Source organism: Lampetra fluviatilis, chromosome 78 (genome assembly GCF_964198595.1).
Source record: "Lampetra fluviatilis chromosome 78, kcLamFluv1.1, whole genome shotgun sequence".
In the NCBI taxonomy this organism is placed as follows: domain Eukaryota; kingdom Metazoa; phylum Chordata; class Hyperoartia; order Petromyzontiformes; family Petromyzontidae; genus Lampetra; species Lampetra fluviatilis.
In genome coordinates this window covers 2,582,980-2,608,583 of record NC_136352.1, presented here as the reverse complement: position 1 = coordinate 2,608,583, position 25,604 = coordinate 2,582,980, and the positions used below count along the sequence as shown (strand labels likewise).

At 46.1% G+C, this 25,604-nt stretch overlaps 1 pseudogene across 1 annotated transcript in view; it reads left to right on the top strand.

Moving 5' to 3' along the window:
- The window catches only part of LOC144953589 (uncharacterized), a 51,741-nt pseudogene that overhangs the window by 13,721 nt on the left and 12,416 nt on the right, over positions 1-25,604 (top strand). Inside the window, exons 3-6 of the transcript XR_013640844.1 lie at positions 3,214-3,222; positions 11,196-12,522; positions 19,384-19,572; positions 22,495-24,159. The product of XR_013640844.1 is annotated as an uncharacterized LOC144953589 (transcript). The remainder of the gene's footprint in view (positions 1-3,213; positions 3,223-11,195; positions 12,523-19,383; positions 19,573-22,494; positions 24,160-25,604) is intronic.

Genomic DNA, 25,604 nt, shown 5'->3' with positions numbered 1-25,604 from the left:
CATTCCTTCTTCCAGAACGACACACAGCTGTGTCTTCAAAGCTAATAAACACACGGACAACACGCACGCAAAACACACGGACGGACACACACACGGACGCAGATGGTCCACCCCCACAGGAATGTTTTATGACACCGCCTTTTGAACAACTCGGGAAACTGAGTGGAATTTCCAATATAAACCGAAGGAAAATCCATCCAAAGCATATCGCCAGGGGCTCTGAGCCCACCTCGTCAAGGGCTCCGGCTCCAACACAGATCGTCCGGGCCACGGGCCCCACCAGAGATCGTCAAGAAGTTTTCGTCATCCAGAATGACGAGGTTCGCGGAGTAGCGACGTGCCGCTACAAGCCGAGGTCTGCACCACCTGAGAAGAATCGCTACCCTGAGTCGCCGAGCTGCGAGTGAAGCCAACAAAGACGCCAACGTCCACCCTGCCACGAACGAAGCATCGCTCCTCGTCAGAGTGACGACCAGCGAACAACCCGCAGGAAAGGCGGAGATCGCCAAGCGAGCAAAGCAGAGAGCGCGAAGCAGTGGAGAAAGCCTGGTCAAACGGCTGTGAGGAGGACAGCGCTGTTGAATGCGCCGTGTGTCTAATACACACCCAGATCAACCAGCATCAACCAAAACCGACTCGTCATCCCGCAGTGGAGAAAGAGAGTCAAAGTCTTCCGAGCGCCACCGAGCACCACCGAGCGCCCCCGAGCGCCACCGAGCGACAACGAGCGACACCGAGCGACAACGAGCGACAACGAGCGACACCGAGCGACACCGAGCGACCGAGCATCTTCAAGGACAGCATCGTGCCAACTCGTCGTCCAGCAGTGGAGAGAGAGCGAGGGAGCAGCAGGAGCAGAGCGGCGGCCACGCCCAACCCAGAGAAAACTTCTGGCCGCTGTTCGTATCCTCCCACACCACACAAGCTAACGACACAACTCCCGGCTCTAAGAATTAATTAAAATTAAAAGGGGACAACGCACACACAGCACGCACACGAATAAGACTTAAAAAAAAAATTGTCATTGCGTTTCAAAAAGGGTTGCCATTTCGAGGTGGTGCGTTCAATATCAACGGATCGTGCAAAGCAGTTGCTGTCGTCGAGTTACATGAATAAGAAATGTTTTAGTCATTCATTTTCGTTAACTGCATAATCACGCCAATGAAGAAGTATTTTTAGTCATTCATTTTCGTTAACTGCATAATCACGCCAATGAAGAAGTATTTTTAGTCATTCATTTTCGTTACTGCATAATCTTGTCCATGAATTTATTGACGTATACTTGCTTTCGGATAAGAGAGTGTCATGTGCTTGTTTAGAATAAAATTGCTTAACACCAACTGTTCGAGTGCTTCTTTCCAAGTCCATGCAAAACTATCTTATTCTTGATAACTGTATCCTGCGATGAGACATGAAAATGGAGACCTAAAATATCATAACACACACTAAGATAATTGGTAAACGTTAAATCGATGATAATCGTGTTATCCTGAATGATAACTCTGGATAAACGAAGCTGAGCCTAATTATCATAACTGCACACATTAACATAATCGCAAGCATCCGCATAAATTACTACGATTATCTCCGTGACTATCATAATTTATGCATATAATTACTCACATTATCATAATTTATGCATATTAATACACACATTAACATAATTAATGCGATTTGCGCATTTTTCAGAAAATTTTTAATTTTTATTATTTTCATCAAAATTTCATAACCCGACACATACAACAGCTGGACTTCTTAAACAATACAAAGTCAAATGGAGACCCGGTAGATGTGTAAGCTTGAGACATTGTAGCTCCAATAGATTCACCTTTGTCACATGCCTTTAATTAAAATAACGTGAAGTTGCACACTCAATTCCTAGGTTCAACCTGCAGAGTAAGAGCAGCCAGTATTTGTGGACATATGGGTTGGGTAGATTTCTAACCAGGAGTAAGAGCCAATAAGCGCCCAAGCATTCACTATATTATGATAATATTTGCATTCATGTGGAGCTTAATTGCCCCTAATAAGAACGCGTTAATTTCAATGTTTGGTGAAACCCGCCACTACGTGATTTGTTCTCCAACACACCGGTGTGCTGTACTCGTGTAGTGTAATAACGCCGATTGTTGTCCAGCAACGGCAACTGCGGTGGACAAATAATACACACGCCAGTGAGCATATACACGGGTTAGTCGACAGGGCAGAAAAACTGGGGCAAGGGTCATGGAAGACCCCATCTGGAAGCTCCTGGAACCTGCTAGTGGTTTCGAGAAGGGAGGCGCGGCCAGGGCAGAGCCAGGCCACACTGGGTAGCATAAAAGCAGCTGAGAGTGGGAGCTCAGGGCTGTCAGTTTTGGGAGTGGGCTCATCTCGTCGTGGCTGTCATCTTCGCCGCCTTCGTCAATACCGTCTTGGCAAGATATTGCACGGCCGGATAGTTGTTGGTTGTCTCGGTCAGCACCATTGGTGTTACATGGTCAGGGTTGTGTTTATAAGGTGGCCCGGGAAATTCAGGGCCACGAGGCCCGCCAGCATTGGCCCAAAGTGGAGGCTTGGCCGTGGCGGGAGGAGGACATGGTGGCTGTGGTGTGCGGCCTGGGGACGTACGGGAGAAGGCCCCCGCAGGTGGGTTGGCAACCGGCGAAGCCCCCTCCGCCTTGGGGTCCCACGGCCAAGTGTTTCAGGTGTGGTCAGCCGAGCCACATCGCCATAGAATGCCGGGGTGTCAGTAGGGTGCCGGCAACGCTACCGTAGCACTCCGACCTGCCGGCAACATTTTCCCAAGCTGCGCCGGATCCGAGTCTCTGATGCTTTCCGTGACTGCCGTGTGCAAAGTGTCAGGGGCTGGATCTGATTAGATGCTACTGCGGATTTCAGGGACGGGCCATGCCCTTAGGCCATTGTTTTTTTGTTCCCATTCCTCGGAATCCCAAGGAATGCAAAACCCTGCCAAGGCGGGGGTGACCAGTGTCGAGGACCGGCTCACGTGAGCTATGTTCTGGTAAAGGCGGACTCTCCCTTGTAAGGTGGGATTCGGGGGGTGGTGTATATTGTTTGGCTTGTGTTATCGGTTCTCGTGGGGGGGGTGTCACCGTCATGCTGTCCCTGATGGGGTTCTTGCCCATGCCGCAGTTGCGCTGCTTGTTGGCGGTTTGTGGGGGGGTGCCGTGGGTTGTTCTTTTTGTTGGCGGTCCGCGGGGCGCGCCGGAGTTGCGCTACGTGGTTATGGTTCGCGGGAGATGCTGCGGTTGTGCTGTATGGTCGCGGGAAGTGTTGCAACCAAGGTTTTCTTTTTTGGGGTAAATTGTTTTTTCGTGTTGGTGGTGTTTCTCGGTGTTGGGGTTGCTTTTCCTGTCCACCGGTTGCAGTTGCAACGGCAGCTGCGGTGGACAAACAGTGCACACGACGGTGAGCACATACACGAGTGTGTCGGCAGGGCGGAGGAACTGGGGCAAGGGTCATGGAAGACCCTATCTGGAAGCCCCTGGAACCTGCTAGAGGGTTCGAGAAGAAAGGCGCGACCAGGGCGGAGCCAGGCCGCGCTGGGTAGAAATAAAGCAGCTGACAGCGGGAGCTCACCGCTGCCGGTTCTGGGAGTGGGCTCGTATCGTCGTTGCTGTCATCTTCGCTAGATATTGCATGGCTGGATAGTTGTTGGCTGTCTCGGTCAGCACCATCGGTGTTACACGGTCAGGGTTCGGCTAGACGACTAGAGAGAGCGCATTTATATTTATGCGATCTAACCCAAAAAAAATCTTATGGATGATATTGGTCGCGACAGCCTACGCGTTAAAATTGCTTAATTGCCTCAGCAATTCGGAGTTTTGTATCATATCTCATCACAAACACTCGAAGAGCACCCCTAAGTGGCAGCTGTCTCTGTGTGGAATAAGGTGGCCCAGCACCAGCCTGCATGTGGACATGAGTCTGGCAGTTAGGGGCGATAATTGATATGTAATCTCAGTTGTGCAATTTCTGGATAATATTTGGAATTTCCAAAATTATGACAATGACACCAACATGCAAAGACCTATGTGTTTTGAATGACACGATAGTATGTTTTACATCCACTCTTTAAGCAGACGGTGCATATTTTGGTTGATGTTACTGGAGTAGCCAGGGGTGCCTGTCGGATTTGAACCTTGAACCTCTGCAATAAATAGAGAATGCGCTAACACTTGGCTTCCCTCAATCTGAGTGTAGGCATGTGTGGTGCCACAGTGACGGGGCCGCTCGGCCGAGCCAGGGAGCCGCCCGGCTTCCACCGCCGCACTGCCCCCCATCACCCCCCCCACATAAACACGCACCCGCACCCACGTAGGGCCTCGTGGTCGGGTCACCTACCCTGAGTTTTCACCCGAGGGCCCCCTAGGGGGGTTACCCCACGGTTTCTCAGGGCCAGGGAATTGGACAGGACCCTTCCCAGGCCAAGTAACACTGCGGCGCCGTGGGCGGATTTGAGATCGCACGACCACGGCGAGCTCAGAGAGCCCCGCAGTTAGAAACGCATACAAACACAAACACGGGTCAGCAAGGCAGATAGCTGGGGTCAGGACCCGGGACGACTGATTGGTCGAAAGTTCAAAGGCCGGCGGGATCGCAAAAGAGCGGGAAATCCTAGGCTCAGGATTGGTCGAGAGACCAAGGCGGTCGGGACGGGGGCGCCTAGCCTTTGATGTGAATAGTTTAAAAGAAAACGCAGGGGCAGTAGGGAAGTCTCTTCTTCTGGAGTTTGGACACGGGGTCAGCGACGAAGGAGTCATCGGGCGAGCCGCTAGATTGTCTGCAGGACGATCTGAGCGCCGCAAGGTCACCAAGGACTACAGACGGTATCGTGTTGCGCGCCTTACAACACCTCAGAGCGGAGAGTAGGATCCGTAGGAGAGGGTTAGTTCGGGGTAAGGACGAGTAGGAAAGCGGTTTAGCAGAGAGCGCAGCATAGAATAGGGCTACACGGCACCAGAGTGTGGGTTAGAAGCGCCTTGCGGGCCCGCACACACACACGGGTGGCTCGGTTGGTTAGCAAGGGCTAATAAAATCTCGAGCGTAGTAACAAAACCGTGTTGTTGGGTGTTTTTGGAACGTGGTATTAGCGTGCACTGCATTCGCGAGTGTGTGGTCGTTGTATGCATAAAGGCCGTGGTCTCTGTACGATTGTGCGGGTACGGAGGTGTGTGCGTTAACGCCCGGGGAGAGCACTTTTATGTGTTGGCGTGACTACGCAGCCGTGTGAGAGGAGAATCGTCCTTGTACGATATTTGGGTTGACGTGCACGCGCGAGTGGGGGAGGGGACGAGTCGTTGTGTCGGCGTGTGCCCCGCTTGCGTGTGCTCGTTACTTGCGTAAGCTCTCGGCGTGCGTAATCGGCGTACCCCAGGTGCGCGATCGTAACGTGAGCGGCCAGCGCGGCGCAGAGCGGCGCAAGAGTGGGTGTCGCGTGGGGAGCTGCGTGTGTGTGCGTGCGACCACCCCGTGTGCGATACAGGTGCGCGATCATAACGCGAGTTGAGTTGGAGTGCGCGGAGCGGCGTGTGTGTGTGTGGGCGTGCGTACGTTCGCTCCGTGTGGGTTGCAGGCGCGCGATTAGGACAGGGAGGTATCGTAGTAGGGAGGGGCAGAATACTACTCGATAGTTAGCCATGCCGGCTACGCGGACCCGCGGGGGAGGGGAATCCTCGGGCGATGGTTCCCACGCCACGGGTGAGGAACCTAGCAGCGGGGGGGCGATTGATGATGCTAGCCCAGCCGTTAGCATTATCGAGGGAGGGATCTCGGGGGCTAGCGACCCCCACACATGCCAGCCAGTGTTTCTAACTAGCGCAAATGTTCCATTTAGAGGGGTCCACGTTTCACATGCCTATAGAATGGAGGGCATGACTGTTGCCGAGAAGACCCGAAGTTTAATGCGGAGCGACAGGCCAGGCAGCTTCCACACAGCATTGCAGAGCTGATGGAAAGATAATGCCGCCCGACTGATTCGGACCACCCACACACTGTACACATACGCAGTGTAGACGTATTGTGTACACACAATGTAGAAACAGCGTACACACAGTCTGCACATGCACTGTATACACTATACACAAACACACTAACAAAAACAATGACTTCCATTCGCCAATACGTGGTGGTGATGTCACCATGGCGCTTGTGCCAGGCTATGTGCACGTTAAGGCCACGTGTAGTGTCGAACTCCCGCCGGCAGGAGGTTACAGGGCAGACTTCGGTGCCATGGTTCAACTGAGATGACTGGCCGATGCACCACCTGTGCCTCCTAGTGTGCTAACAGTGTACACAAACACGGTGTGTGCGCGCGCACAGTGTGTGTGTACACAGTTTGTATACAGGGGCCGTCCATAAATGACGTCACGCGAATTTGGACGATTTTGACCTCCCCCCCCTTCGTCGCACGACGTCACAAAAAGTCAGACCCCCCCCCCCTCAAATATAATGTCACAAAGCTCTGCCCACCCTCACCCCCGAAACATGCTTGAAATCGCTTTAAACTATTGTCACTGCAGTGCGTATTTAATGTGGCGCTACACTCTGATGTAGGAGAAAACATTTATTAAAACGTCTATTAAGTCGAATGTGTTGTCTATATTTATTTAAGTTGCGCATTTTTATGTGACGTCACATTTATCACCCCCTCCCATCATCGCACATCGTCACATATCGTCACAAATGTCTGACCGTCCCCTCCCCAGTTGCGTGACGTCATTTATGGACGGCCCCACACACACTGTATACACAGTTTGTACACACACACACACTGTATACACAGTTTGTACACACAATGTTCACGTTGTTAAGCTCGCGCACCCAAAGGGTCAATATTCAATAGAGGGATCAATGGAATAGGAATCTTAATGAACTTAAACTCTAACGCCGCTCTCTGACGTCACCACTGCATTACCTCATCGGCGTGAGGGGGAGGTGAACCCAGCTAGTGACGTCATGTCACCTGCTACCGCGTGACGTCACGAGACACCAGGAAGCTGCCGATCCGCGCGCGCGCTCACTGAGATCCGAGGTGAGAAGTTCACATCGTGGTTGTTGTGGTTGTTGTTGTTTACCCAGGTAGAGCCTCGCTCCGTCTCTCTCGTAGGGATATTAATTGAGTAGCAGCGAGTATGGAATCGATGTCCAGGTAGGAACATTACAACGCGGGGCCTAGCCATGCGGGGCCTTGCCTCCTGCCCTCGCCTGATTGCATTTGCTTTAATTCTCTGCTTAAGTTTAATTTGTCTTTATCTGGCTCACTACTTTGAATTTTTTTTCTTTAAAATATTTCTACAGTTTTTTTTATCCTACCAGGTCAAGCCGACTTCAGCTGCTATACCGCTCTTGTTTTCAGAAGCGACCAGCTCACAAAAAAGTGGCTTATCCAAGGTTTCACTGTAATTTGTTTGTTGTGTGATATATTGTACTAGGGTGGCAAGATGTCAACTTCCTCACATGGTATGCAGAATGTCGTGGGTTCGATTCCAACCCTGACGCATTTATGATTGCAGTTTAGATGTTTTATTTTTTCTCTCTCTCCCTGTTGTGGGATTTATTTTTCTCCACATTTAGAAACATGCATTTTGAGTATTTTGCTGCAAAACATTTCCATATTATAACCCACAAAGTTGAGCTATCATTTGTGTCCAGGTCGATTCTGAAAAAGAACTATGCAGCTCAGATGGCCTCACCTGGTAAAATAAAAATATTGTACTGTGTTTGAGGGTTTTTCAATTTAATTTCTTATTTAGCAGTTAAAGATTATGTTTCAGGAGGGTCCTGCATTGGACTGTTTGACCACCACCAAATATATTTTGAGTTTAGGTTTGGAAAAAAAACGGAAAACTCAGTGGAACACCAATGCCGACGGTGACGGCCGACGCCAGGATAGCGGCCACGGGCTTGAGGCGAGGGCAACCCGGCTCTTGTCCCAAGAAAGGAATCCGCTCCCCGCTGCCCTCCACGGTGGCTGCACGCTGAGCCCCAACTTTCCTAGGAGGTCGGTACCTGCAATACACTCGTGGCATAACACGCTCGACACGTATAACTCCTGGTTACACACCTGGTGTCCGAGGCGACCCTTAAGGGTGACCCTCCCCAGCAGTCCCATCCCACTTCCACTTGCAGTGTGTAGCGCACGATCCGGAGCCTGTCGGCGGCTCACGTCAACCCCGACCACGCTGCAATGTGTTGCACTCACGAGTGACGTTACCGCCCCCCTTGTCCAGCAGATTCCGGATACGCCGCCTGTTCACCTGCCCTTCCACGAGCGACGTGGCCCCCATTATTCCTGCCACCAGCTCCCGCAGCCAGTCACCCGCAGTCATCTGGCGCACTTTTGGCGTCATCTGGTCCAACCCATGTGAGACTAGGCTCTAAGGAAAGCCGTCTCAGGTGTGGACCAATCAACTTCAAGGACAGTGTACATTATCAGAGTTATGTCTTTTGTTTGTATTATGACTGCAGGTATTGCGGTCTATGCAAACATGACTCCTTGTAAAAAGGTGTCAGTTTTGTTGCCAGATAGAAGGGTAAAAAACCAATTATCATATTTTTACTGGCAAATGAGGTTCCCATAGTGTGGTAGTTGTTGTTTACCCAGGTAGAGCCTCGATCCTTCTCTGTCTTGTAGGGAGGCCGCTTTGGATTGCACCACTCTTCGATTTCACATTAACATGCTAATTTATTACATTAACATCACTAGCCCCGGCCACTTCTTTATGACCCTTGGGCTACACCCATTTCAAACCTTTTAAAAACAGTCTGCCTCAGCAGCAGACCATGCATTTTCTATCAGAGTGTTTTTGTTTGCATTCTGACCACACGGGGGAAACCTATTATCATATTTTGGTACTGGCAAAGGTCCCGTGATGAAATATTACAGTATATTAGAGGTGAGCTGTGCGTGTGCAGAGAGGACGGCAAGGAGCCGGAACTGAATTAATTTTGTGGCAAAAATGCAGGCCTGATAATATGTAAGGATGTGGTAAATGAGAAAAAATATAGCAGCAGCGGGGTGTTGGAGTGTGCAGGTGTTACAGGTGTTGAAGGTGAACAGTTAAGCTAAAAATTGTGTGAAAAACATAATAACTTACCCTTGAGTACGCATGGGATTTTTGAAGTGTGTATGTTTCAAAGTGTTGGTGCAATTGGTTCTAAAAAACACACAGTAAGTCTGCTTTATTTATATACATTTATACTCATCTTGGAATGTTTTGTATACGTTTTTTTCACATTTATTTCAGTAATTAAGTTTATTTGGAATACAGTACAGTACTTATTTAAATTGTGATGTATATTTTAGCTGCCGTTTACCTAACCCCATTATTTAGGTAAGGCTTTAGTATTGAATATCGGCATTTTATCTTTCGCACGGCACTTTGCAAGAATGTAACCTCCGTGCTATTCAATGGGCTGCTGTATTTTCTGTCCATCAGCTATAGCACAGGAGTTCGGATTTTCAGCTGAAACTAGATCTCTGCTTTCTTGGTGTAATTACAGCCTATAGTACCATAAAGAGGCTTGGGGTTTTGGTTTGTTTTTGGTTTTCGATGTCTCTGCCTCTTCTCACAATCGTTGAGGATTTTTATGATTTTTGGCTGGCCCATCTAAAGTTGCGTGACCAGGAGTCGGTCCCTTTCCTGTTCAATTTGGCTTGTGGCCGAAATTCCCTCTGGCCGCATGCATTACATTACGTAGCATTTTCAAATAATTGTGTTTTGAGAAGCTCACAACGGCCCTATAAAAAAATGCATTTCATACAGTAACAATGATACGCTAATCGATGTCTGGTTATAGTCAAGGGATTTTCCCCTGCTGGTCAACCATGTTACGCATGTTGATGATCTGGTCATGGCTACTCAATGATATTGAGTTGGAGAATCTTGTTCTGTACCTGGAGAATTCCATGACGAAATGGGGCCTTGCATATGTTCTGCAAAAATATCACCTCCCTGGGAAAATCTTGACCAAAAGCTTTCGTAACTGCAGGAATTCATATTCTTTGGGTCTTTCGGTTAAGTGACGTGACTTTACCGAAAGACCCAAAGAACACTTCCCTCGGAATTTAATGTCATACAACACTGCACCTGCTCAGCTCTCCATGAATAATCAGGTCGTTCTACACGTGGTGGAGGAGCTCCTATACCTGGTTAATGTGTTCATGACCAACTCTGGTTTGGCATCCAAAGTCTCACTTCGAATTAGTCTAGCAGCATTCTTTCATTAGGCTCTGTAACACTATGTGGAAGCTGCCTGGACTTTTTTACATACAAAGCTGTGAGTGTCCATCGCCAAGGTCTAGTCCATTGCAAAGGTCTAGTCCATTGCAAAGGTCTCGTCAAAAAAACAAGCAATAGTCTACATTATAGACTGCCAGTACGCTCACCGAGGTTAAGAACCAGGCTACAGTCTACATTAGTCTGTTTTTTTCTTCTATTCACTTTATTTGTATTATTATTTTCTATCTACGTGACTTTACCGAAATAACCAAAGAATATGAATTCCCGCTATCACAAAAGTTTTAAGTCAAGATTTTCCCACGGAGGTGATCTTTTTGTAGAACATATGCAAGGCCCCATTTCGTCATGGAATTCAACAGGTACAGAACAAGATTTTATAAGAATGGAAACAGTCAGGAAATTAACACTGCACATATGCAGCTGAAGTTAGATCTGTTCATCCTTGCATTCAAGCTCATCTGAGCCTGGCTTCACACCTCTAAGTTGCAAATGAACATTAATTTGTACATTTCTGCATAATACAAATAATATTCTTTTCAACAGCCTTTGCTATGTTAGCTAATTTTTCTTAAAACCGAAATTGTGTGCTTGGAGTTTTTGGTAAGCATTCATTTTGAAGACACGAGGGTGTCCAGGCATATTTATGACCATTGGCCCTCTCATTGTGTGCCTTAACAGCCCTCGTGATGAATTGGGGAATTATTTTCACTATATCATGAATATATGAATAAATATAGATATGTAAGTCATGTGTGACTGTATATATGCATTCCTCTGTGCCTTGATACTGACGTAGATGGTGTGGATGTGTTTTTCTGTCTGCAGCTGACGCTTCCTCTGACTCTTCCTCAGCAGAATTGGTCTGATGGAGCAAAGGGACTCGGCGCAGCTCGGTACAAGAAGGAAACAATGCGACCAGCATGCAAACAGCACGGATCGTACTGGAAGTTTGACACAGCACCAGAGAAGTCACACAGGAGAGAAACCATTCAAGTGCACTGTGTGTGAGATGGCATTTGCAAAGACATCACATCTTCAGAGTCACCAGAGAACGCACACAGGAGAGAAACCATTCAAGTGCACTATGTGTGAGAAGGCATTTGCAAAGTCATCACATCTTAAAACACACCAGAGAACACACACAGGAGAGAAACCCTTCAAGTGCACTATGTGTGAGAAGGCATTTGCACAGTCATCAAATCTTCAAAGCCACCAGAGAACACACACAGGGGAGAAACCCTTCAAGTGCACTGTGTGTGAGAAGGCATTTACAGAGTCATCAAATTTAAAAACACACCAGAGAACGCACACAGGGGAGAAACCCTTCAAGTGCATTGTGTGTGGAAGCGCATTTGCAACATTATCAAATCTTCACAACCACCAGAGAACGCACACAGGATATAAACCCTTCAAGTGCACTGTGTGTGAGAAGGCATTTGCACAGTCATCATATCTAAAAACACACCAGAGAACGCACACAGGAGAGAAACCCTTTAAGTGCACTCTGTGTGGGAAGGCGTTTGCAATGTCATCACATCTTAAGACCCACAAGAGAACACACACAGGAGAGCAACCCTTCAAGTGCAGTGTGTGTGGGAAGACATTTTTAGATTCATCTACTCTTAAACAACACCAGAGAACACACACAGGAAAGGAACCTTTCAAATGCACTGTGTGTGGGAAGGTGTTTGCAAAGTCATCAAATCTTAAAAAACACCAGAGAACACACGCAGGAGAGAAACCCTTCAAGTGCAGTGTTTGTGGGAAAGTTTTTACACAGTCATCAAATCTTAAACAACACCAGAGAATGCACAAGCATCAGAAAATCCACAAAAAATGTAATCTGAAATCCGTTTGTGAAAGTCAAAGTGCTGCAATGACTCCATTGTTCATGAAACAAGAACCAGAAGACAACCCCAGCCTAGACACTTGGAAAGGTATCAAGGTGAAATATGAAGAGGCGAAGGTGAAATGTGAAGAATTAACAGTGAAGAGTATACAAGTGAAGGTTAAATTTGAGGATGAGTCAACTCCAAAATCGGACCTTCACATAGATGGAGGCAGTTTGAAGCAGGATCTAAATTCTGACTGTGAGGCAGAGCGAGGCAACTCCCAGGAGTTTGTGAATGTGGAGGTGTGGGTGGACTTCTTAGACCAGGGGTCCTCAAACTTTTTAAACAGGGGGCCAGTTCACTGTCCCTCAGACCGTTGGAGGGACCGGACTATAGTTAAAAAAAACTATGAACAAATTCCTATGCACACTGCATATATCTTATTTTGAAGTGAAGAAACAAAACGGGAACAAATACAATATTTAAAATGAAGAACAAGTAAAGTTAAATCAACAAACTTTCCAGTATTTCAATGGGAACTATGGGCCTGCTTTTGGCTAATGAGATGGTCAATGTCCGGTTCCATATTTGTCACTGCTAGTCGTAACAAGTGATGCAAGTGTGCATCCGTTAGTCTAGATCTGGTTGGAGATTTCAAATGTTTCATTCTGGAAAAAGTTTGTTCACAGACATAAGCGCTGCCAAAGATGGTTGCCATTTTGAGTGCATGGTTCCTGAGATGAGGATATGTCTCAGAGGGGAGAAATGCATAGAAATTATGAAGGCTGCTTGACTTGAATGCGTCTTTCAGAGAGTCACAATTCTGCAGTTCAGCCAGTTCAATTTGGTAAATTGTATCCACATTTTCAATGTCAATAGAAAATGGGTTACGGAAAAGCTGTATGTCCTGTTCATGAAGATGAAGCTCTTGAAATCTAAATTGGAACTCCTTTTGCAATTTTTCCAGTGAATCCACACATGTTTTGTTTGGGAATGCAACCAATGGTTTTTCCGCTAACAGATTTTGAGTTGTGGGGAGATGGCAGAAGTTTTCCTCCTTCACTTGTTTGATGAGGAGGCCTAATTTTACTTCAAATGCTTTGACATGTGATTGCATATCACAGATGAGCTTCCCCTTTCCTTGAAGTTCCACATTGAAACTGTTGAGTAGCTCTGTTACATTTGTCAGAAAGGCAAGGTGCCATTTCCATTCTGCATCATTGAGCTCTGGTACTTCTTTGTTTTTTGAAAACAGAAAAGCTGTAATCTGTGGAAGTAAGTCATAGAAACGTTTCAAAACTCTCCCTCGACTCAGCCAACGGACTTCTGTGTGGTACAGAACATCTTCATAGTCAACATTTAGCTCAGACAGAAATTCCTGAAATTGTCTGTGGTTTAGTGCATGAGCTCTAATGAAGTTAACAGAGTCCCACTTCAGTGATTTACTACACAGCGCTTGTTGGTGGATGAGGCAGTGTATGGCTATTGGATGAGAATGGTTATGTTTGTCCATCTCTTGGTTAATGCGAGCAATTACTCCTTTCTTAGACCCCACCATGCTAGGAGCACCATCAGTTGTCACACTGGCTAGTTTAGCCCAGTTCAGCTCCAAACCATTCACAGTTTGGCAAACCTTTTCATAGATATCCTCTCCTGTAGTTGTTCCTTTGATGCTTTGCAGTGCAGCAAGCTCTTCTGTGACTTTGAAATAGTCATTCGTCCCACGAATAAAAATTAGAAGTTGTGCAGAATCACGAACATCATTGCTTTCGTCGAGTGCCAAGGAAAAATAGGAAAGTTTTTTTGTGGAGTTTTGCAAATGCTGATGGAAATTGTCTCCCATTTCTTCAATCCTCCGTGTAATTGTAGGTCCTGAAAGACTCACTGTACTAAATAAATCGGCCTTCTCTGGACACATCTCTTTGGCAACAGAACAAATTCTCCCTCAACGAATGGTCTGCCAGTGCACACTGTTAGCTTGGCAACTTGAAAACTTGCTCGCAGTGATGAAATATTTAGCTGCTTCTGCTTCACAAAAGTATTTTGCTGAGTTGTTCATGTATTTTTCAGTTTTAATATTTTATCTTTTCTCACTTCTCCGACCAAACAATCATATTTATCTTCATGTTGAGTTTCATAGTGTCGACGTAAATTGTATTCTTTGAACACAGACACTATATTCTGGCATATCAGACACACAGCTCTTTCCTTGTACTGCATGAAAAAGTAATCATAAGTCCACTGTTTTTTGAATATCCTACACTCCGAGTCAATTTTTCTCTTTCTTGACATCATTGTTTCCTAGGGAGTCAAAATTGCTATTAGTAAAATACCAATATATATACAGCGCTACAAAAACAATATACCAGCAATAACTTTGCCCACACAGAGACATACAGACTGCACTGCCCATCAATGCAGTCTGATTGGGGGAACTCCGCTTTTACCCCAGGCTCACACTGGTGCGGGTGCCATTATAAAGTTAATTACACCTGCAGTTTTGTTCACAGATCGCAGCCCAATGAGTGCTCACCAGCGCAGCCCAATTAGTGCTCACCAGCGCAGCCCAATTAGTGCTCACCAGCGCAGTCCAATTAGTGCTCACAAGCGCAGCCCAATTAGTGACCATGGGCCGGATAAATGCCCTCGGTGGGCCGCATGTGGCCCGCGGGCCGTAGTTTGAGGACCCCTGTCTTAGACAATACAAAGTCAAATGGAGATCAGGTAGATGTGCAAGCTTGAGACAATTAAGCCCCAATGCATGCACCTTTGTCACAGGCCTTTCTAATGAATATAATGTGAAGTTGAACACAATTTCTAGGTTCAAACTGCAGTGTAAGAGTGGCCAGTATTTGTGGACCTGTGGGTTGGGTCAGGAGCGACTCAAGTGTTTTTTTATCATATCTCATCTTCGACACTCGATGGGTGCCCATAATGGGCATCTGCCCCTGTTTGTCACAAGGTGACCGTTCAGTGGCCTGCATCTGGATATGTGTTTGTAAGACGGGGGCGATGATTGATATGCCAGTCGGATTTGAACCTCTGCAACAAATAGAGAATGTACTACTACTTGGCTTCCCTCTATGAGAGTGCTGCACGTATAGGCCTCATCGAGTCAGAGATCAACTTGTAAATACATTGCAACGTGACGCAGTACATTTCGGTATAGTAATAAAATGTTGCCAATGTGCCTTTTGATTATTTTGAATCATAATTGAAAGAAAACCTGTCTGATTCTGGATGTACATGCAACATTTTGTGTATTAATGTCAAACATGGAATATGTGATGTCCGGACAAAGTATCTGTTTTGGTGGTAACCTGTACAAAAACTCACGTGAGAGCTGTTATTTTTGTGATACGGGTCAAAGGGTATTTTTGTGAATCAGGACGCATCTGACTGGGGCAACTCATTGTCTCTGAAATCGGGAGCATAGTCGGATCATTCATCAGTTAAGGTATGCCACTTAAAAGTTACGTATAGGAGATACATTCTCCACGAGAACACTAATTATCATTTTGTACTACGTATATAAATTTTATCGAACTGAGACTTGAAATGGACCTTGCTGATGAACATCAGTTGAAGCAAAGCCCGACTGTTGAGACATTGTACACCAAAACCAGTCCACAGGTGGCCTGTACTGAACACATGCATTCCTAAAAGGCAGTGTTATTTATAGTTTGTGTAAAACATTTGAAGGCATCGCGGATTTTTGTTACAGATTTGTATTCTATTATTTGGTTCTTTCGGTTAAGTCACGTCTAAAGATAAAATAATAAATTAAATTAAATAATAGAATACGACGTTTCGATTGCAACACAAGCAATCATCATCAGGTATAATGAAATAGCGACATAATATCTAACCAGAAAACTATAGACAGACATATTAGCAGACAGATATCACAAGATACATACATAGCGAGAGCAACACAGTTGACAGAGAGGGGTGATCGTCTCTGTGGGGTGGCCTTAAATAGACAGAGGGGGGGGGGGCGGAGGCAGAGAGAGGGAGGGGGGTTAGAAATATTCTATTCCGGACAAAGTATTCTATTATTTAATTTAATTTATTATTTTATCTTTAGACGTGACTTAACCGAAAGAACCAAATAATAATTCCTGCAGTCACGAAAGTTCTAAAATTAAGATTTGTATTCTAGCCTAGGTTTTTATTGAATTTTTACTTCCATTTAAATGAAACTTTCTGTATGTGTCCATTGATATCCCACCTTGTTTACCACATGTTTACTTAAATATGTAGACGCTTCCTCTGAAGACATCACCTCAAATTAACGAGTGGGTTACGTCAGGGCCTCCTCCTCTCTCTGACTTGTGATGTCACCAAGAGCAGAACTCGCCTCCATGGAATCTAACTACTGCACTGTCTTGGAATGCATTTACACAGTAATCAAATCTTCATAACTGCCAGGGAACACACATTAAAAACCACTTAAAGTACACTTGGAAGGCCTTTTGAATTGTCTTGAAACTAAAACACGCGTAAGGAGGTGTACAAGGAGCAGAGTCTGAGATTGACGTGTGAAATTTGAAGTTCCATAAACCCATCTTTTGTGATTCAAGGACCCAATAAAGATGGCAGCTGGGAAACGTCACCATTCGTGAAGGTGACCTGTGAAGGCTCTAGGGTTTGACTTCCAGGTCGCTAATGGAGCCAGAGACTAATCACATCCATTTGTGGATGTGGAGGTTTGGGAGGACTTTTCGTACAATGTCGAGTAGAAGCAGACAGCATGTGTGACCATTAGTGTTGGGTTTACCTGTAACCAAAATAACGAGACACGGTTTCCCAATGTTTATTTCAATTGTTTATTTTTTTGTTGATTTGGAATACAGTACTTATTTCAATTGTGATGTAAATTTTAGTTGACGTTTACCTAACGCCATTACTTGGGTAAGGCTTAAGTATTGAATATCGCGTTTTTAGCAGACTCGCAGAACTTTCCAAGAACGTAACCTCCGATATTCAAGGGGCGGCTCTATTTTCTGTCGATCGAGTACAGCAGAGTAGTACGGATTTTCACCAGAAACTAGATCTCTGCTTTCTTGATGTAATTAAGGCCTATGGTACCATAAAGAGGCTTGATGCTTTGGATTCCTTGATTTCGATGTCTTTGCTCACATACTAGGGTTTCCAGGCATATGTATGACCATTAGCCCTCTCATTGTGTGCCTTAACAGCCCGTGTGATGAATTGGGGAATCTTTTTTACTATATCATGAATATATGAAAAAGTATAGACGTGTAATGCATGTGTGACTGTGTATTTTGCACTTCCTCTGCAGAATTGGTCTGATGGAGGAAAGGCACTCAGCGCAGCTCGGTACAAGGAAACAGCACGGATTGTACTGGAAATTTGACACAGCACCAGGGAACTCACACAGGAGAGAACCCCTTCATGTGCACTGTGTGTGAGAAGAAATTAGCATGTTTATCAGTTCTTCAGAGCCACCAGAGAACACACCGAAAAATTGCCCTTCAAGTGCAGTGTGTGTGGCAAAGCATTTTCAGTTTCATCTGCTCTTAATAAACACCAGAGAACACACACAGGAGAGAAACCCTTCAAGTGCAATCTTAGACGTGGTTTAGTTGTAATTTATTGAAGGTGGAGGGGTTACCAGCCCCTCACATCCATCCAGAGCCCCCATTTAGCTGATGTGGTAGCTACGAATGCCCCGAGGGGAAAGGCTAATCGGAATTGGCCCTCCCCCCACAGCACTGTCCACAGTAACAAGAACAACAACCGCCATTCGCCACTAAGTGGCGGTGACGTCACCATGGCGTTTGTGCCAGGCCATGTGCACGGGATAGACCCAGGTGCCATGGGTCGACTGACTCCGTTGACTGGCCAATGCACCACCTGTACCCCCGACTGTGCAACACACAGTGTACACGCGCACACACACACAGTGTGTAAACATACACATTGCATACAGTGTACACACACAATAATGTTCACGTTGGTGTTGAGCTCACGCACCCAAGGGGTCTCTGTTCAAGAGAGGCAACAATATAAATGTAATCTAAATAAACTTAAACTCTAACCCTGATCTCGTTCTCTGACGTCACCACTGTTTTAACTTGGCGTGAGACGCCGGGGAGAGCTGTTCCCTGCTAGTGACGTCATGTCACCAAGGTATTTAACACCCCCCCTCACTAAGGAAAGCTGGCTCGGGTGTGTGGACCAATCAACTTCAAGGACAGTGCATATATTATCAGAGTTATGTTTTTTGTTTGCATTATGACTGCAGGTATTGTGGTCTATGCAAAAAGGTGTCAATTTTGTTGCCCGATAAAAGGGTTAAAATAACAATTATATTTTTTACTGGCAAATGGTGTAAACTATTTTTATATTACCAACCAAGGCTCACAGAGCTGTTAGATCTTTTGTCAGAAGCCACTTGGCCATAGATTATAGATAAACGAAATTGCTTTTCACGTGGAAGATTATAGCAGCCAAATAATCTAAATGCATGTTACTAAATGTGGAGGGAAAAAATCGAAGGACCCTAAGAAAAACAAATACTGTGAGTGAGTGTACTCATTTGTGTTAGTGTACTCCGCAAGCGTACTCTACGTGTGTGAGTGCACTCTGCGTGTGTGAGATTACCGTGTGTGCGAGTGTACTTCGTGTGTTAGAATACTCTGTGTCAGTGTACCCCGTGTGTGTTGTGTGGGGAGCGGCCGTGTTGCGCGGTGACGTCACCCTCAGAGTCGGTGCCTCCCCCTCTGTCTGGCGGGTGACGTCACCAAGAGCAGACCGGAGAGAGTAGTTGGGGAAAGCAGCTGAGAGGTGCGCTTGGGGCGAGTGCTTGAGAGTGAGTCACACGTGTAGAGTGTACAGGGAGAGGGAGTCAGTGTGTTCATTGTAATGTGTGTGTGTGATGTATTGTGCTGTGGTGGCGAGATGTTAACTACCTCACATGGTATGAAGAATGTCGTGGGTTCGAGTCCAACGCTGACACATTAATAATTGGAGTTTACATTTTTTTCTCTCTCCCTGTAGTGGCATTGATTTTTCTCCACATTTAGAAACATGCATTTTGAGAATTTTGCTGCAAAACATTTCCATATTATAAGCCACTAAGTTGAGCTATCATTTGTGTCCAGGTCGATTCTGAAAAAGAGCTATGCAGCTCAGATGGCTTCACCTGGTAAAATAAAAATAGTGTACTGTGTTTGAGGGTTTTCCAATTTAATTTCTTATTCAGCAGTTAAAGATTATGTTTCAGGAGGGTCCTGCATTGGACTGTTTGACCACCACCAAATATATTTTGAGTTTAGGTTTTGGAGAAAAACGGAAAACCCAGTGGAATGCCGACGGTGACGGCCGACGCCAGGATAGCGGCCACGGGCTCAAAGCGGGGGCAACCTGGCTTTTGTCCTAAGAAAGGAATCCGCTCCCCGCTGCCCTCCACGGTGGCACATCGCCGGCAGGGCTGCAGGCTGAGCCCCAACTTTTTCAGGAGTTCGGTACCTGTAATACACTCGTGGCATAATACGCTCGACACGTATAACTCGTGGTTACACACCTGGTGTCCGAGGCGACCCTTAAGGGTGACCCTCCCCAGCAGTCCCATCCCACTTCCACTTGCAGTGTGCAGCGCACGATCCGGGGCCTGTAGGCGGCCCACTTCAACCCTGACCACGCTGCAGTGTGTTGCACTCACGAGTGACGTTACCGCCCCCCGTGTTCAGCAGAATCTGGGTACGCCACCTGTTCACCTGCCCTTCCACAAGCGACGTGGCCCCCATTATTCCTGCCACCAGCTCCCGCAGCCAGTCACCCGCAGTCGCCGCATTCTGGGGTGTTGTTGTCGGCATCTGTGTGGGGGTCACTCGCTCACCATTATCATGACAGTTTATTTGTGTTGGGACCACGTCGATTGCACCCCTCTGTGGTCCCCTCTTTAGGGAGGCCTTGGTGTTTAACCCTGGTGCTTCTCTCGCGCGGGCGGTCTGGGGACTGTCTCTCACGAGATGCATAGATAGCACGCACGGGGAAGGGCGGTGGCTCCATAAAAGGCCCCTTGCCTACTTCCCCTTACCCCCCCAAGTGTGCATTTGTTCGAGTTCTGCCTCTTATTGAGATACTCGCCTGGTTAGCCCCCCGACCATGGAGCGCAGCGCAGCCCTCCCACCTCGGACTGGACTATCTCAGCTGTGGACTGCAGCTTGGTCACAGTCAGGTGTACTTGGGTCACCTCCCCGTATACTTGGGTTACCTCCTCGCGTATTTGGGTCGCATGGCCTGCGATATCTCCTATGCCAGTCTGTATCCCTGCCACCCATCCTGGGGTTGTCTCACGGGGTCCCAGAGGCTCCCTCGTCCCCCCCCCCTCACCTCCTCCTCTGGAAGAAGACTTACAATGGTGCTATCCCGTCCGAGCCGTCGGAATTCCACACGCTCGCGAGCAAATCTCTCACACACACACACGTGCGCGTGCTCGGCAAGGGTGTTAAATGGGGGATATGGACAGTTCGCATCTGGCTGACACCCCGTTGTGCTTGTCAGATACTGCTAATTTAGTTTATTGGGAATACAGTACAGTACTTATTTCAATTGTGATGTATATTTTATATGCCGTTTACCTAACCCCATTATTTAGGTAAGGCTTAAATATTAAATATCGGCACTTTCCAAGAATGTAACCTCCGTGCTATTCAAGGGGCTGCTGTATTTTCTGTCCATCAACTATAGCACAGGAGTACGGATTTTCAGCAGCAACTAGATCTCTGCTTTCTTGGTGTAATTACGGCCTATAGTACCATAAAGAAGCTTGGGGTTTTGGATTGTTTTTTTGTTTTCGATGTCTCTGCCTCTGCTCACATTCGATGAGGATTTTTATGATTTTAGGCAGGCCCATCTAAAGCTGTGTGACCAGGAGTCAGGGCCCTTTCCTGTTCAATTTGGCTTGTGGCCGAAATTCCCTCTGGCCTCATGCATTACATTACGTAGCATTTTCAAATAATGATGTGTTTTGAGAAGCTCACAATGGCCCTATAAAAAAGTTGCATTTCATAGAGTAATTATGATACGCTAATCGGTGCCTGGTTATAGTCAAGGGATTATCCCCTGCTGGTCAACCATGTTACGCATGTTGATGATCTGGTCATGGCTACTCAATGATTGAGTTGGAGAATCGTGTTCTGTACTTGGAGAATTCCATGACGAAATGGGGCCTTGCATATGTTCTACAAAAAGATCACCTCCCTGGGAAAATCTTGACTTAAAGTTTTCGTAACTGCAGGAATTAATATTCTTTGGGTCTTTCGGTTAAGTGACGTGACTTAACCGAATGACCCAATGAACACCTCCCTGGGAATTTAATGTCATACAACACTGCACCTACTCAGCTCTCCATGAATAATCAGGTCGTTCTACACGTGGTGGAGGAGCTCCTATACCTGGTTAATGTGTTCACGACCAGCTTTGGTTTGGCATCCAAAGTCTCACTTCAAATTGGTCTAGCAGCATTATTTCATTAGGCTCTGTAACACTATGTGGAAGCTGCCTGGACTTTTTTACATACAATGCTGTGAGTGTCCATCGCCAAGGTCTAGTCCATTGCAAAGGTCTCCTAAAAAAAACAGGCAATAGTCTACATCATAGACTGCCAATACACTCACCGAGGTTAAGAACCAGGCTACAGTCTACATTATAGACTGCCAGTACGCTCACCAAGGCTAAGAACCAGGCTACAGTCTACATTAGTCGTTTTTTTTATTCTATTCACTTTATTTGTTTTATTATTTTCTATCTACGTGACTTTACCGAAATAACCAAAGAATATGAATTCCCGCTGTCACTAAAGTTTTAAGTCAAGATTTTCCCAGGGAGGTGATCTTTTTGTAGAACATATGCAAGGCCCCATTTCGTTATGGAATTCAACAGGTACAGAACAAGATTTTATAAGAATGTAAATGGTCAGGAAATTAACACTGCACATATGCAGCTGAAGTTATATCTGTTCATCCTCGCATTCAAGCTCATTTGAGCCTGGCTTCACACCTCTAAGTTGCAAATGAACATTAATTTATACATTTCTGCATAATGCAAATAATATTCTTTTCAACAGCCTTTGCTATGTTAGCTAATTTTTCTTAAATAAATATTCCTGTCGTAGCTAGACAACCAAAATTGTGTGCTTGGAGTTTTTGGTAAACATTCATTTTGAAGACACTAGGGTGTCCAGGCATATTTATGACCATTTGCCCTCTCATTGTGTGCCTTAACAGCCCTTGTGATGGATTGGGGAATCTCTTTCACTATATGATGAAAATATGAATATGTATAGATGTGTAAGTCATGTGTGACTGTGTTTATATGCATTCCTCTGTGCCTCAATACTCACATAGATGGTGTGGACATGCTTTTCTGTCTGCAGCTGACCCTCGCTCTGCAGAATTGGCCTGATGGAGCAAAGGCACTCAGCGCAGCTCAGTACAAGAAGGAAACAATGCGACCAGCATGTAAACATCACGGATCGTACTGGAAAATTGACACAGCACCAGAGAACACACACAGGAGAGATGCCCTTCAAGTGCAGTGTGTGTGAGAAGGCATTTTCAGATGCATCTTCTCTTAAACAACACCAGAAAACACACACAGGAGAGAAACCTTTCAAGTGCACTGTGTGTGAGAAGGCGTTTGCAAAGTCATCAAATCTTTAGACTCACCAGAGAACACACACAGGAGATAAGGCCTTCAAGTGCAGTGTGTGTGGGAAGGCATTTTTTGATTCATCTACTCTTAAACAACACCAGAGAACACACACAGGAAAGAAACCTTTCAAGTGCACTGTGTGTGAGAAGGCATTTGCACGGTCACCACATCTTCAAAGACACCAGAGAGCACACACAGGAGAGAAACATTTCAAGTGCACTGTGTGTGGGAAGGCGTTTGCACAGTCATCACATCTTCAAAGACACCAGAGAACACACACAGGAGAGAAACCCTTCAAGTGCACTGTGTGTGAGAAGGCATTTTCATGGTCATCATATCTTCAGACCCACCAGAGAACACACACAGTAGACAAACCCTGCAAGTGCAGTGTGTGTGGGAAGGCATTTTTTAATTCATCTACTCTTAAACAACACCAGAGAACACACACAGGAGAGATGCCCTTCAAGTGCAGTGTGTGTGGGAAGGCATTTTTTTATTCATCTACTCTTAAACAACACCAGAGAACACACACAGGAGAGATGCCCTTCAAGTGCAGTGTGTGTGAGAAGGCATTTTCAGATTCATCCACTCTTAAACAACACCAGAGAACACACACAGGAGATAAACCTTTTAAGTGCACTCTGTGTGGGAAGGCGTTTGCAAAGTCATCAAATCTTCAGACCCACCAGATAATACACACAGGAGATCAACCCTTCAAGTGCAGTGTGTGTGGGAAGGCATTTTTGTATTCATCTACTCTTAAACAACACCAGAGAACACACACAGGAGATAACCCTTTTAAATGCACTCTGTGTGGGAAGGCGTATGCAAAGTCATCAAATCTTCAGACCCATCAGAGAATACACACAGGAGATAAACCCTTCAAGTGCAGTGTGTGTGGGAAGGTATTTTCAGATTCATCTACTCTTAAACAACACCAGAGAACACACACAGGAAAGAAACCTTTCAAGTGCACTGTGTGTGAGAAGGCGTTTGCAAAGTCATCAATTCTTAAATCACACCAGAGAACACACACAGGAGAGAAACCTTTCAAGTGTACTCTGTGTGGGAAGGTGTTTGCAAAGTCATCAAATCTTGAAAAACACCAGAGAACACACACGCATCAGAAAATCCACAAGAAGTGTAATCTGAAATCAGCTTGTGAAAGTCAAAGTGCTGCAATGACCCCATTGTTCATGAAACAAGAACCAGAAGACAACCCCAGCCTGGACACTTTGAAAGGTTTCAAGGTGAAATATGAAGAGGCGAAGGTGAAATGTGAAGAAGTAACAGTGAAGAGCGTAGAAGTGAAGGTTAAATTTGAAGATGATTCAACTCCAAAATGGGACCTTCACATAGATGGAGGCAGTGTGAAGCAGGAACTAAATTCTGACTGAGGCAAAACGCGGCAACTCCCAGGAGTTTGTGGATGTGGAGGTGTGGGTGGACTTCTTAGACAATACAAAGTCAAATGGAGACCAGGTAGATGTGCAAGCTTCAGACAAATATGCTCCAATGGATGCACCTCTGTCACAGGCCTTTCTAATGAATATAATGTGAAGTTGAACACTCAATTTCTAGGTTCAAACTGCAGTGTAAGAGTGGCCAGTATTTGTGAACCTGTGGGTTGGGGCGATCTCTAACCAGGAGTGACTCAAGTGTTTTGTATCATATCTCATCTTAGACACTCGATGGGTGCCCATAATGGGCATCTGCCCCTGTTTGTCTCAATTTGACCGTTCACTGGCCTGCATGTGTATATGAGTTTGTAAGTCCAGGGCGATGATTGATATGCCAGTCGTATTTGAACCTTGAACCTCTGCAACAAATAGAGAATGTACTACTTGGCTTCCCTCTATGAGAGTGCTGCACATATAGGCCTAATCTCGTCAGATCAACTTCTAAATACGTTGCAACATGACGCAGTACATTTCAGTATAGTAATAAAATGTTGCCAATGTGCCCTTTGATTATTTTGAATCATAATTGAAAGAATACCTGTCTGATTTTGTACGTACATACAACATTTTGTGTATTAATGTCAAACATGGAATATGTGATGTCAGGACAAAGTATCTGTTTTGGTGATAACCTGTACAAAAACTCACGTGAGAGCTCTTATTTTTGTGATACGGGTCAAAGGGTATTTTTGTGAATCAGGACGCATCTGACTGGGGCAACTCATTGTCTTTGAAATCGGGAGCATAGTCGGATCATTCATCAGTTAAGGTATGCCACTTACAAGTTACGTATAGGAGATACATTCTCCACAAGAACACGAATTATTATTTTGTATTACGTATACATTTTGTCGAACTGAGACTTGAAATGGACCTTGCCGATGAACATCAGTTGAAGCAAGCCGGACTGTTGAGACATTGTACACCAAAACCAGTCCACAAGTGGCTTGTACTGAACACATGTGTAGTGCCATAAGAGGGGAGGGGCTGCTGGGGGCTCTGGGATCCTAGGCAGATAAGCCCTCGGCGCCAAGCACTAGGATCCCAGGCACCCCAAACAGTTAAGCCCCTTGGCGCCACCAACGGGCGGGCTGTGCGTGCTCTGTGGGATATCTGGGGGCGCACACAACCCCACCCCTCGTTGGGGATGAGGCATAAAAGGGCAGCTCCCTGGCCGATCGGGGCCAGTTGCAGCTCAAGACCCAAGACCAGCCAGCTTAGGACCCTGGACCCCCTCGTCCCTCTTGTCCTTGTAAGGGCCGGGACGCTGTGAGGGCCAGTGGTGGGACTCTGGGACTCCCGGCTCTACGTCCTTGTAAGGGCGAGTTCCGAGGAAGCCAGAGTCCAGACCCGCACCTTGGCTAGGTCGGGTCAATTAG